General features: G+C 45.0%; 1 long non-coding RNA gene across 1 annotated transcript; it reads left to right on the forward strand.

Annotated features, from left to right (window-relative positions):
• Positions 1 to 4,812: 4,812 nt before the first annotated feature.
• Positions 4,813 to 6,471, forward strand: LOC144099892 (uncharacterized). Its single transcript, XR_013307467.1, has 2 exons — positions 4,813 to 5,244; positions 6,324 to 6,471. It is a non-coding gene; the product is annotated as an uncharacterized LOC144099892 (long non-coding RNA).
• The last annotated feature ends 7,797 nt before the right edge of the window (positions 6,472 to 14,268 follow it).

Here is a 14,268-nt window from a genome sequence, read left to right on the forward strand (position 1 = left end):
CAGAGGAAGACAAAGGCCTCCTTCACATCTTTGTAATCAACCCTGTCGTGTGCCAGTTGTGTCCACCTTGACCCCTCCCCCGCACTTCTTTATCTCATCCGCTCATATCACATTCTTCTGCCCAACGTGCACAACTCGCGCAAGTTGCCATTCTCGCCGTTGATATGAATGACTCTGTAGCAGTGTGCCAAAATGACACAATCTGTAATGTTTTGCAAAACTTGGTGTTAATAACTGTAATTAGTGGCTCCTTCTTTCAGCTCAGTGAGTGAAGCAAAGACTGATGTTTTACTGAGGGCATGTTAAAGCTGTACTTCTGCGTGGCAGGAACGCAGCCTAATAAAGACATGTGCGCACAAACATTGGGACGAAGAATAAGAACCAAGACAACGCTGACGAACAAATGAATGATTTATTGTTGCGGCATCGAGAGTAATTGCATAGATGACGCGAAAAAGATTTAGAATATATGTAGGGCGCTCTGAACGTTGTCTTAATGAAAGATTATAAGAACACAATTAAAATGTTTCTGTAGCTAAATTTGGCCACATGGCATTCACTTCCTAGAATGTGAAGGAGCAAAAAAGCAGAAAGAACAATGCGTGCCCCGGTAAGATAATACCGCAGTGGTTGCAAAATCGCGACAAATGTGCATGAGGAATTATAGAGGCGCTGAAGATTACAGGGCTCAGGACATCGTGTGCCAGCGCCCCTAAATTGCGCGGCGGGGAAAGGAACTGTCACTTCAGGGTGAAGCATAATGATTGAATTGCTGTTAACATGAGCATATGGTTTGTTATTGTGTTTTTATTTGTTCTTGATGTGGACACACGGAATAATTATCGCGTCCTCGATGCATACTATACGCCGCGGAAATAAACCCTTCACTTGACAGTCACCGCTGTGATCCTTCTCATTCTTCCTCCCACTGCGTTTCTGCCTCGAATTGCGCTGTTCAGTTCGTGATGTTTCTTAACCAACAAGCCTGCAAAAACGTTTTAACGTAATAAAAAATGATCCTAATGATAGCTCCACTTAGTAATACCCGAAGCTATTTTAATTTTCTCAGCTAAAAAAATTTGCTGAAAGTATTTACCAAATAAAGTGTATTGAAATATTTGAATTTTTCCTTCTAGTTAACAAACATCCACAAAGGCGGTGTTCATGAGGGACAAAAGAGCCCATTGCATTCTACTCACATTTATTCACATTAGTTAGTATTTTAAACTGAGATGTGTTCATTGATATAAAAATTCTCAAAAGAAATACTGCAATCCACCGCCTTCAGCTAACACGCTCATACGAGTGCCGTGAGGAGCGCTGAGAGCGGTGAGGCAGTTCATCTTGTCACACTGCGTAAAAGAAAGGAAGTGATTATAACAAAGAGCTACAACGAAATTGTTTTTTTATAATCGTAATTTCTCTCTTCGAGCTATTTTCCGAATACTCTGAAGCTATTGCTGATCTATTCTTTTGGTTTTGAGAACGAGAAGGTCGATATGACACTACACGTGCTCGCTCAGAAAAACATTGGAGGTGGACACTCAAGCTCCGCCTTGAGGGTTTGACGCAATAGCGTAATGGGTTTTGGATTCTGTACTTAGAACAACTTGCTACTCTTTTTTGTTTATTAATCCTTCCGGAATTTTTCTCTCGCGGCCAATGCCTTCTACGCCGCGTGAACCTGATGCTGCTGATGCTAGGTACGGTAAAACGGACGCGCGGAGTAGCAAACCACGTAGAACCGCTGCCGGGCGCGTTGTAGAAACGCGCGGTACTCAAGTTGCAGTCTTAGTTCATGGGTCCATCATTCTCCACAAACCGATGCCACGTAAGCCAGCATAGCTTCCGCGCCAAACGAACGGGCAGCAAGCCGCAAGCTTCGTAGTTAACGCGCCTTGGATGTGTGCTGCGTTGTTCGCCGCTAACGGCGTGATTCCTGCGTCCCTGCAATGCCCCACTGCTCCCAAACGAGACGAGTGGGAGGCGCTGCCGTTGCGCGCTATATGTTGGGGGAGTGCCGTACATTGTGAGGAGGAGGAGGAATGGTTTTAGTGGGCGCCGCCTGATAGCGCAACGTGCGCGCCAAGGGAAGATTAAAAGTAGCAAAAACGTAGTTTTCTGCACGCTTAACAGGCACTTCTGCAATTCCATGCGCATAATCATAATATGCACCACAGTACATGTCCCTAAAACACCCTTCTAAGACACCACCGTATACGTTAGACACGCGTTTGTTCATTCCAAACGACCGAGATGGCCTGCCAAATTCGATTCCCCAACTAGACCAATTTCTTTCCCTGTTCTGTTTATTAATCCTTCAGTGATTTTTTGCTCATTGCCAACGACCACACTGGCTTTTCTGCGACACGGGGCCCTTAACGCTCTCGCGTTAAAAATTGACATTTGCTGGCTAAAAAGCCCCTACCAACGTGAACTTGGAAATGAAGGATGATAAACCAAAGTAGAGGCAAGAAAACTCGAACCGAAGGAACTTACAAATTTCAAATAAAGCATTTTCCTTCTCATTCTTCAAACTGCCAACACGTGAAATCTGAAATCCGATTTTAGTCACAGTTTCTCATTAATGAAAGTATCATAAATAAAAAATTCTTTTTGTGTCTGCAAAGTCTTCATTCCAGGTTAGTTGCAGAGCAAAAGTGCGAAATACACTACGCTCAAATGAAGCTTAACAAAAGGACTCGGAACATTTGGGGTCACTTGTCGGACTGAAAGGAATACAAAACAGAACGTTGAGTGCCTTTTTGATGATTTTGAATTGGCTTTAAGCCGAACAAAGATTTGCTGGTCATGGCACCGTTTCTATTAATTTTGTGAAATATTCTGAGAGGACCAGTTATATAGAAAAGGGGCACACTGTAGCGCATGCGCTGTTTGTCTCATGTATTTTAGCGGATTAACAGCCGTATGCCTCGCACTAGTGCGACACCGGAGCACAAAGCTCCACTGTGGAATCGCAACATCGAGCAGGCTGCAAGGAGTTGTCTATAGCGTTTCCTCAAGGAATTTCTCAGTCTGAAAAATCAAAGTCGTTATGAAGAGCAGTGTAGAGGTGCGGGTAAAATTCCACTTACACAGGTCGGCAGGGAAAATAAGGCGAGAACCCCGTCCGAGGATGACCCTGCTGCGTTCTACCAGTCTAGGTTCTGCCAGGTCTAGGAAAAGTGCCTCTGATGTGGCGGTGATGGTGGCGCTTGCGATCACAGCTGCTGGGCGTGTTTTCCATAGAATGACAAGGGCGCAGGTGGACACAGGAGGACCGATAGAGAGACGTCTCGCTTCATGTAAGCCGCTGAATCGAGTGGAGGCCGTTGGCGGCAGTAAACACTAAGGCGTTTACCTCTACTGCATCACCTGCAATGAAAGAACACGCTCAGGAACAAGTTCGACACAGCAAGCACAGAGTCCAAAGGCGGAAGATTACTTTCACAGCAAAAAAGAAAATGAAACATGAAGACCCTATGTTCTACTTTTTGGATAAGCTGATCAAAAATGAAGGCGTTTCGGAGGAAGAATAAATGACTGTGTGTTGTCGCTCACAAGATGCCTATAAAATTCCTGACCCGGAGGCGAAGAGAGCTCTGTGAAAAACGAGATGATAGCGTTCCTGAAACCCTCACACTCATCATATTCATCAGCACCTGAGTAAGCCTTCCATTCTGTGGTGATTATATTTTTCTGACTTTAGCTGCAGTAGACACCCATGCATAAGATCGCGACTATACCTATCTCGGCTATCTTCAACGTCTCCTGGTTTTTCTCTCCAGCAAAGCGGCTTGAGACAAGCTACCCAAGCACGCAGACAATCCGTCTGTACCTGTTACAAATGCGATCCCCGCCTACAACAAACTCTTCGCTGGAGCCTCACTCTCCGACACCCATCCCCTCGCGTGGCGCAAAGAAATCAAAACAGCGTGGTACGGTGCTCACCGAGGATTCACTTGTGTGTGTACGGAAAAATATTGCGTCCGCCTTCTAGGCGAGACCAATGGCCTGTGCAGTGATTGGGGGTGTGGAAACTGTAGAACACTTGCTGACCTTCTCTCCATCCCTCTTTAGTGCCTCTAGTGAACGCGTTAACCACTGCCTATGCTGGCTTTTGGTCGGTCTCTGTTCTGCAACTGCGGAGTGGCCACTTTTCCCGAAAAGCTTTCGCACACCTCCCGCCATTCACTTCAAGCTCAAGTGCAGTTCATAAATAGAGTGAATACAGCTGCCCGCTCCTGGCCTCTTCACTCGCCCTTCTGAGAACTGCTGCCACAACAAGCATAATTAGAGAAATGCAACACAGCTCGCCATTCTTGGTTTGCCGCATTTCGCACAGCTCTTCTCGGTTGCAGCTAGTTCCGCTGCTACGTGTTCTTCCTCTCTTTTTTATCCACGAATCTTCTTCCCTCTTCAAATTGCGGCCATCTTGCCCGTGCTTCCCTCATATTCTAACAGCCGCAAATCCGCTCAATATTTGACAGGTTCCTGGGAAAATTTCTTTCATCAGTGCAGTTCAGTGCAGGGGCAAAGGTCATCATTGGGAGTGGTAGTGAAACGTGGCGAAATTATTCTGTTGATAAATTCGCTCATCATAAATCAGCATACCTCGAGGGTATGATGATTTATTCTTTGTCTTAATTCTAAGCATCCGTTTAAAAGTTCTCGCTTTTCCGGACGTTGTTCTCTGGAGTGTTGAAATTTATCGTCGCTCGAATGTGCTGCCGGTGCAAAAATACTTGTAACACAATTCTTCGTGCAAGCGCCACGATGAAGAAGAGGCAGAATACCATAGAGAATCGCTCCTGTGTTAGCGTTCTGCCTTCCTCTTAGAACGACTGATGATTTGAACGTCTGCACTTTGGGGAAGATTACTTATTTTGCGATAAGCTGCTGTGAACTCTTCGTCTGACTGGGCTGTTACGAGCGTCCCGAATGTCTTTTCAGTCGCTCCTTTAGCTGCTATGCCGAAGCGCGTGACTCCAATGCATTGCCGAGCTAGGCCTGGGCTTCAGCCGCGGGAAGAAAGGCAAGAGCGCAGCCCCTGCGATGCCACGTCGGCAGTCGCTGGCCAGACTGCGCGGCAAGAGCCTCTACGTCTTCTTCTGAATCTGGGAAAGCAAACCATCGCAAGCCTGCTCCGAGCCAACAAAGCTGCATGCACCAGGGAGCGTCCAGCCTCGCATCAGCCGTCTGCCCAGCCACCACCATGGAGCATTGACATCGAAGACTACTCTGGTGAGTTTTCAGAATAGACAACAGCATCGAGAAATCACGATATTTAAGCTGACGGTTTGGCTCAGTGATTTTATTATTATTATGCAGATATTTAGGTCTTCGGATCAACTCTGGCAGCGATGACCGCGTTTCGATGGGAGAAAAAGATGAAAATATTCTTGAGTTGTGCGATGTCAGCGCATATTAACAAACCCAATATTGAGGAAATTAATCCCGAACTTTCTGGAGGGCCATCCATAATAACCTCATATGTGTCGTTTCCGGATATTCAACGCGACGATTTACAATTTACTTCACAGCAGAGAATGGTGTTGATAGTATAAAATTTATTCTGTCGAGAGTTACAAGACTAATGTTCCCAACAATACGTTGTTGTCCGCTGCACGTTGCCAGTCCATGCTTCTCAATAATCACGATGTCAACTGCAGACGGCTTAATCTCGCGAACCAATATCCCCAGTGAATAAGGGTAGCGGGCGCAGATACCCCAGTGCTCTAGGCAATAAGCTCTAGGTTCCAGCTTGGAATATTTTGTCCAACGATCACGAACCGGCCCAGCTTGTGTGCTGGGATTTCAGCATCGAATTGTGTACCTTTACAGGGTGCAATGACACTATTCCTCTTCTTTCTGTGTTAGACGGGTCACGAGGATCTGTAAGGACCCAGGAGCGCGCCATCTTGTTGCTTCTGTTATAAAATACTGCATTAAGAGAATATGTCGTACTTTTATAAATGTATCTACCTCTGCTCTCAGCCTTAAAATATATATCGGGCGATCGCATTATTGCAAGAATTTCACTTTCCATCAAGATGTACAAAATACCTACGTGAGTGCTTGCTTAATCGTGACGAGGTATTGGCGAAATTGCAGACCATCGCTTCTACTTTGTGGCTTAGAGATTCGCATGAGTAAGATTATTAGCTTCAAGGTCACGTGTATTTTTGGCTGCAAGGTCTGATAGTCACGAAATAAATACTGCCATGTTCTGCTCTATCTCAAGGTCATGTGTTATAATTGGCTTCAAGGTCTGCTAGCCACGAAATAAATACTGCCATGTTCTGCTCTATCACTTTGCGCAGCATCCCTCATAAACCGTGTGCAGTGAAAACTGTCGAGTGTGTGCTGCACCTGCCGCCACCACTGCAACCGGAGCTTTCCTGACGCGAACAAGGCCTTACTTTACCATTGCCGGCATCAGTTACATTACTGAAGGGCTGGTTGGGTATGCACGGCGACCCATGGCACAGCCCTTCTACTATGGTGATGGTCAGCTGCTGGCAACTGTGTAATCATGAGGTACGCACCTTGCAAGGCGTCGCTTAAGGGCTCCCCTCTACAAAGCACAGCCCAATGCCGCTTAGGGGGCAATTGGCAATCAGCACACATTTGGTATAGTCTTGACTATACCGCTGAACTCCCTCTTTAGACATGCCCTTTGTCTGGCATGCAGCACTTATTAATGCGAAGGCATCACACCCCTATGTTGACGCCGGAAGTGTCTGAAAAATGGAAGTGTGTCCCCTGTGACGCCAATGTATGTGACTTCTCTCGTCATAGGGCGTGATGAGTCGTGTGACGAATAAAAATAACAAAGGAATGTTAGGGTCTAGATGAGAATCGAATCGAGGCCGCCCGCGTGCGAGATGACGTGACAGGATGACGACAAATTTTTAGTGACGACGTCACACCCGAGATCTGTCACAAGCGCTGCCACGCGCTGACAGGAGAGAAGAGGAATGGTAGATTGAGGCACGCTACGCAAAACCGTGTCAGGCAAAGTGACGACGCTGCTTCGATCAACAGATATCGCTGTTGCAGACGAAATCCGAGCGATGTCATTACTGGATGACCTGACTTTGGTGGCAGTATTCACGAATACATTCACCACAATTTTCAGCAACCATTCCTCTATCATTCTTGGTGGTGTCATAGCATTTCTCTATATGATCAGCATACACATTTTTGCTCAATTCTGAGGCTAGGTTGCGATAGGGGTTCGGACCAATCACATATGCACCTTCAATTGCATGCTTATTGAGACTACATTTTCCCTTAAGGAGCGGTTGAGGTCTCCACCGAGAAGTCGAGATATCAAGTTGGAGGCTAGCCTGCGACAGTGGATCGTACCGACGGCATATGCAACATCACTTGCAGGATTTAGGGCGTGGTTGAGGATTCCTCAGAGATATCGTGATTTGAGAGCTACTGCGCACTTCACTTTCCTCAAAAACCTTTTCAATCCTAAGAGAGCGCATGCGTTCGCTTTCCTCCACATAAGCAGACATACGTGCCCTCAGAATTTTGCACGATAAACCAGCATGAAGAACGAAGCAAAGCGTAACAACAAAGATTTTTCGTTAGATGTTTTGCTTCTCCTCGCTCAACTCTCCCAACGACATTGCTCCCGCATCCCGCGATTGCCGAAAAGCCACAGAGATCGTAACATGCGTTTAGACTGGTCACAGTTTTGAGAGTAACTACTTCGGTTTCTTACGATCTGCTTCAATCGGAGGGTGATGAAATCGCAGATTATGTTGAGTTGTGGTCTTTTCCTCTGTGCTGTTGCAGAAGAAGCAGGATTTGGAAATCAGTGTGACCCAGGTGAAAGTGGAATGATGGCATATGCTTGAAAATGGCTGCTGTGTTTTCAGTGAAGAGGTAGGGCAACCGCTGTCACTTTTGGGCATAGATCAGGACGAGAAATATGGTTGGTTTTGTTGCCCTTTCAGTTTATTCGAATCAAGAACTGAGGACATACTCAAAGTATCTCTCCAGTTGTGACAATATTATCCATCAATGAAAACTCCCACGCGTAGACACAGGTGTGCAAGAAATCAGTGGCTCAAGTGTCGATTAGCTTCACCGAGTGCTCTTTTTTCGCATTGTGGCGTTCGCTTGTCGACGGTTCTTTTGAAGAGACCTTTGGTAAATATATTTCAGGAAAGTTGGTTTTACTTGAATAATGTTTGTCTTGACAATTCTTAACTTCGTCTACGCATTGTGGCGTTCGCATGTCAACGGTTCCTTTGAAGAGACCTTTGGTAATTATATTTCAGGAAAGTTGTTTTTAATTTATTAATGTATGTTTTGACAATTCTTAATTTCGTCAACGTGGTTTTTTTTCGGAGAAGATATGCGGCTCAGTAGGTGTTGGAAGACGATGTGGAAGATTGGCAAAAGCAACTTTAAGCAACCTATCTGATATACCTGGTGTATCGAGGCACGCCGCACTCAATCTCGCGAACTATTGCGCGATGTTTCGAAACAATTGGGGAGTGTGCTAGTGAAGAGTGCAAGTCTACCGAACAGTAGACGTATGGGAACAAGGGTGTTACTATATTTACCCTGCACTGAAATTATTCTTCCTTGAACGGAAAACAAGGCCCGTGGACCGACCCCTGGCCCAGAAGCAAAAATTACCTACAGCTATACGCCGTCGACGCAGCCACTTCCGCAATTTGAAATATGTAAGATATTTAAAGCAATATTTACTTAAGCATCACAGTAAAAGGTAGAAATACCAATAAACCGTAGGACTGGATCAGGAAAGTAATCGGCTTCTTCGTTTAATATAGCGATTTCTGAAGCAGTGCAATGCCAACAACGTGCCTTCGTTCTTCATCATTAGCCTTTCCTGTCTCTTCTATGCAGGACGTACGAGGTGCAGCCGGTGGGTTGCCTTCGTCCACAAGAGCCTGGATTTGACAGGCAGCGGGATAGCCGGTTCTTATATTTTATTGTTTCCTTTGAAAAGCTACCAGTAAAAGCGTTTTGGATGCATGCGTCAATTGGTACACGATCTCTTGAAAACTGAATGGGTCACATTAGAGATCTTTTATGACACTGTAATAGTCGACCATCGAGATTTTGTTAACAGGTTAGCATGGTTATATAAAAAACGTACATGGCCTTCAGTTATCATTGACGTACATGTATTGAAATTAACAGAGCATAAATACAATTTTTTACCAATGACCTGATAAAGTGTAAAATAGTCCTTATTAAGTGCCTTGTGCTACCAAGAACACATTGGCTTAGTCAAACGGAATTGTTCTCTCTAAATACGTGAAGGAAGTGTTATACAGTTTGAAAAGGTGAAACATTACATTTTAATCAATACAGATATTAGGTTTTAGGAGGGTCTAAGTGCACGTCCGACTGCAGCGACAATAATAAAAATTGGAAGGGTCACTTAAGATCCTTCTGAAGGGAATGACGTGATAACTTATTGGGTTAATGCGCAAATATGCAGAAGTGGTCATTCTATATTTATTACACAAATCCGTGGGAGTTCCCATACACCTCCGTGTGCGGTGGCTACTGCGGTTAAGCGATGCGCTGTTGCCCTGATACGGCAGGCGCTGCCAAAGCCGAGGATCGTGGGACGGGCATTGCTCTTGTCGAGCAGCCTCTCATGACCAGTAATTAATTTAACTCCTACCTGCCACGCTGCGCAGTTTGCTCACAATCCAGTGGGAGGTTGCGATGACGCCACAAGGTCACGTGATCCAGTTGGCCCACCTGCCTTCTAGGTTGCTTCTCTGGAGATTTTTCGTAGCTTTTAGCTACGGTCAATGCTGACGGCGCTGACGACGATCGAATTGACGCCCATGGCTACAGGTTTCGTCGTCTTTTGTCACGTGACCTCCGAGCACTACAGCGCAGGCCAACGTTACTTGGGGCAGGCTAGATGGTAAATGCTGTCTGGCATGCTTGCAGCTTTAGTGACGAGCTCTGTGGGCTTTTAATCGCATCCACATAAAAGCCGCCCCACACAAGGACGCTTCCTGACAGCGGTAGAGCAAGCGATGTAAGAAAAATTGCTATGATATCTTAAAGAGCAGGAAAGATTGACTATGGTAACCAGCTAGGAATATTTTTGGAAGCTATAAAATTTAGTCACTTTTTGAAGACTGTTTTAAGTATGATCGGTAATAAAACATTGCGTCGCCGAGATTACACAATTATTATACCAACGTTACTCGCGTACGATGCGGTCGTACAGCCGTCGCACGATATTGCAAGGCCCGCTGCGTACTCTGCCAGTTTATTGCCCAGATAGCTATACCAATGGGTATGCTTCATGATTGGCGACGAGGAAATGTGAAGATGGGAAGTTTCGCCATAGCGATTTCTATATACATTGAATATCTCGCGGCCACGAAAAAAATTTATAGCAGAATAACAGAAATCTAGGTCAAGTCAACGAGAAGGGATACAACAGTGCTTTTTCAAAGGACCAGCGACAGACAACTTGGGGTAGTGAGCTCTTCTAGCCCATTTCGTTGTGATCAGCATACTGCGGCATAATTTTGAAGCGAGGAAAAAGCCAACCGATTTTTTTCATTCAAAACTTTATTAACAATGCGATGCTTTCGCATGCGAAAAAACGAAACGAGGTCGGCGCACCGGAGCTTAAAGCTACACTGCCCTTCCTTTTTGTTTTGTTGGCACGTAGTCTGTTCACACGCCCTGCATCCTGTAAATTTTCACCTGTCTGAAAGCTGCCTTCATGCACGGCTAGTTTCTAGCGTAGTCGTTGTGAATAAATAATTTTTAGCGTAGGCATGACTATCTTTACATAGCCGAATGCACACATACTATGGGTATCAAATATGATCGGGGTGGATGCTATCGGAAAGAAAATATTGGCGTCGCGTTCCCTCGCGATCAAGTCGCCTCGTATTATTAACAGCGGTGGTACATGCATATCCTCTTATACTTGAGTAAATTACGGGCTATCGGCATATGAATCTGCGCCGAAGTGATTTTTTCCGGCGCACCTATATCCCGTACTTTTTTTCAGTCCATAGTACTATCTTGACAGTTTTTGATCATCCGTTCCTCACCAACAAAGTGCTCTGAGCCCGCATGATACTATTTTGGCGTATTGCTATTTTATACAAAGATCATGACGAGGGCAAAGTCACAGTCTGTTGGCAGAAGGTATGTAATAAATAAGATGCCTCTTTTGGTTGAGTGGGAATAAAAAGTAATATTCGTCACCCCTATTATTGTTTTGTAAGCAACTTTTTCGTATATTAGAGCCTGAATAATTGCCTGTTTTGCTCCTCTTTAAAGCCTAGATTTCAGGGTCGTAGCAAATTATTGAAGTGACCCGCAAGAAATTCAAACTTGGGATGAAGCACGAAATCATTAGCAGTTATAAAATTGACCGTTTTTTCGAGTGTTTTGAATTTCACGCAGTGCATTTTTCCAGCGGCATAATTGTGCTGGACCTTTCAGTACGCCTATTTCCCCACTCTTTATGTTTCTGACCTCCCGCGACGGCGCAGTGGCTTTGGCCTTCAGCTCTGCATCCCAACCCAAGGTCACGGGCTCGATCCACGCTGCAGTTGTTGTATTTCGATTGAGGCGGAATACTAAAACACCCGCGGGCTGTGCTAGGTAAGCGCACTCTTAAGAACCGCAAGCGGCTTAAATTATTCCGAAACCCTCCACTGCGGCGTCCTCTAGAGATCGTGTGCCATTTCGGGACGTCAAACCGCCAAATTTAAAATTTACTTTTCCTTTCCTGTGGTCTGAGGTAGCTGCAGAATTGGACCAACTGCACCCAGCAACATTTCGGCAGAGGTGGTTAGTCTCATTGATTATTTTCCTGTGTATTTTAGTGCAAATACCTTGAATTTAGTGGGTGCGCAGACCGAAGTTGCTGCACGCATCGGAAGATTTTCAATTCACCCGGAGTAAAGCATCTTATTTAATGCATACCTTCTGCCAACAGACTGTCACTTTTCTCTCGTCATGACCATAGTATAAAATAACAGTACGCCAAAATAGTATCATATGGGCCCCGTCTCATGCGGGCTCTGAGCACTTTGTTGGTCAGGAACGGATGATCAAAAACTGTCAAGACGGTATTATGGACTGCAAAAAAATTTACGGGTAATGGGTGCGCGGAAAAAAATCACTTCGGCGCAGCTTCAAATGCCGATAGCCGGCAATTTACTTAAGTATAAGCTGACATGCATGCACCACCGCTGTTAATAATACGAGGCTCATCTGTGCATGAGCGGTGGGTGCAACAAGGGTAAGATGAAATCATTCCTCGGAGGTGTATGCTGCTTGGTCTCTTGATACCAGAGGAGGACACTTAGAGCTCACACGGAATTGGCTGTTTCAAATTTTAGCCGGGTGCCTTTATGGAGACCCGAACAGGAAAATTGTTTTCATACTGACAAGAAGCATAGACGCTGAGCTTTACGCTTGATATATGACGTATAATTGGGCTGGTTACGCTAAACCAAGAAGTGTAAGACGGATTTTCATGGCCAGAAGCTTGTATCAGGTTCTTAATATGTACTCAACTTTGTTTAGAGCCCACACTCCGCCACATTTACCTCATGAGAACGAGACCCTCTCAATCTGCGGATACAATATAGCTTCTCCTGGAATGCGTTCCATTTGTCGTCTGGAAAATAATTCAAGAATAGCTCGTACAGCGCGGAACATGCCTGATTGTTATGAAGGAATTGAACTCATCTCTCAAACTAAATGGCAAAATACAAGGGCTAAAACACAATATTGAAAAAGTCGATTGTCACAAGGAAAAGTGCTGATCAGGCGCACAGCGCCTTTCAGTATAAAAACTTCAAAACACTGTAGTGCAATCAAAGACGAGGACAAAAATGAACAGAAGGAGCAGCCCAAGTGCGAACTTTCAACAAACTTTATTTTTCTCAAACAGCGCATATGTACATGTAGCAACGTCATGTGTGGTTTCGAAGTGCGCGTGCGAGCACCTTTTATGGCCTTATCTGGCGATCCTTAAGAGCTTCGGATTATAACGACTAACACTTGCTCCTTCCTATCTTCCTGCCACTATGCTACTTATCAATACGCCCTACACCTAAGAATAAAGGAACATTTTTGCTTCTACTGAGTACGCTGCTGCTTCCCTGGTCTGGCAATACTACGAGCATGCCATGGTTCTGCTACAGTACACCAGAAAAAAAACACGTAGCCAGTTCTGCACAACATTGTTGCGTTCGCAAAAAAGCGATATCTTTATCACTGAGGAAGATGTAATGCGTGCTTACACATGTGTGACCTGAACTATTTATCTAGTCAGTTTCAATGATTTTTCCTGTTACCTTATCTGTGCTTTTTGCCATGACAACATATTTATCCAGAAATCTTTTGCATGTTTTTGTCTCGCAAGAAAGAGTATGTTCAACGATCTTCCCTCCTTTCCTGTTCTTCGATTTCTCGCGAACGCTATAATGCAAAACTGACTACCTGTTTTTTCTGGCGTAATATGCTGCTTGAGAAAAATGAAGATTGTTGGAAGCTAGCGCTCGTGTTGCTCCTTCTGTTTATTTTCGTGATCACCTTTGGTTGGTGTACAGTGTTTTGCAGCTATGGAGCACCAACAAGCCCAAAAAGTCACCCTACTGTACAGTATATAAACGTTTAATTCCTTCGCCTCAGTAAACCTTCAATACGTCCCACAAGCGCATAACTTGCTCCATCTGCAAACTTACACAACGATGGCTGCATTAGTAATTGTGTATCTGCAAGGCTCGAAGTGTAGTTCTGCGTGCCCCCGCTACATAACGACAAGGATGGCCCAGCTGTTGCCCGCCCGGCGCTCACCTCCTCCACGTCTGCAACTCGTCCTGATTGCATTGACCTTTCTCAAATCCGAATTTTGGCTCATGGCGACCATTGATCATTTATAGGCAAGCAGACTGAAACATTGATTGACTATTTGGCAACGATGCCGTAAGGTTACCAAACAGGAGCAGCTCTATTTCGCTTGTCTCCGTCAGCTCTACTGAAACAAAATTTGCAACTAGTCCCAGCTTTCTCAAAATGAAATGAAAAAATAATGTGTAAATCCAGCTACAAATTGGCGAACAAGAGAGCTTTACTTTCGTTGCGTTTGTGCGCAGTGTATCGATTCTATGAGGATATGCGAGCTTATTCTCTATCGAGCGAGAGTGTATCACAGTCCTTGTTGCATGCGAATGCCACTTTAAGGAGGATATCACCGAGCGGGAC

Source organism: Amblyomma americanum, chromosome 1, assembly GCF_052857255.1.
Source record: "Amblyomma americanum isolate KBUSLIRL-KWMA chromosome 1, ASM5285725v1, whole genome shotgun sequence".
In the NCBI taxonomy this organism is placed as follows: Eukaryota; Metazoa; Arthropoda; class Arachnida; order Ixodida; family Ixodidae; genus Amblyomma; species Amblyomma americanum.